Source organism: Triticum aestivum, chromosome 1B, assembly GCF_018294505.1.
Source record: "Triticum aestivum cultivar Chinese Spring chromosome 1B, IWGSC CS RefSeq v2.1, whole genome shotgun sequence".
Lineage (NCBI taxonomy): Eukaryota > Viridiplantae > Streptophyta > Magnoliopsida > Poales > Poaceae > Triticum > Triticum aestivum.
Window position 1 is genome coordinate 78,770,989 of NC_057795.1, and position 710 is coordinate 78,771,698.

Consider the following 710-nt stretch of genomic DNA (forward strand, 5'->3'; position numbering starts at 1 on the left):
GCCTTTTAACTACTACTTATTCTGACTTGTGCCTTGAACTGCAGGGTTTGCAGCCAATGTCTATTACTCTTTTCAATTTTATACTCAATTGTGTTAGCGTATGATTGCACCTTACAAGGTTTAAAAGAGAGGAGTGATGTTCCTTTGATCTTGACCCATAATCTAGTTCTATGCTGAACTTGCCCACACAACGTTACAATTGCATGTTTGTCTGTTCTCAGTTGTTTTGTGATATGAATGATGTCATACTATGCTTACCGTATTATAAACTTCGTCTCTTTATCCTTAGCCCTCAATACAATGTGAAGAAATAGACAATACATTAGCGATGGTACATGGTCATATGTTTGGAACCTAGTTTTATTATGTACTTTGCAATAAAATACAACTAATATTTTACATGGGTTCACCAGAATAAGTTCTGTATATAGACCAAAGCTATTTTGTTTGGTTTTGTTGCCTCCTTAATATCTTATGTTCTAGTACTACTAATGTAAAACCTCAACTTTTCAGCGAGCTATGGAGAAAATGGTGGAACCGCCACCTTCTGAAGGTGGCGAGGCAACTATAACCGCAATGTCAGCTCTTGTTGCAGTGGGTCAGTACCTGTCCACTAACAGTGCCAAAAGCACGTTCGTGTGTAATACTGGGTTGGTTGTTAAGGCAATATCGTCCAAACTGCCTCATGATCAAGATATGCAAGCTCAAAG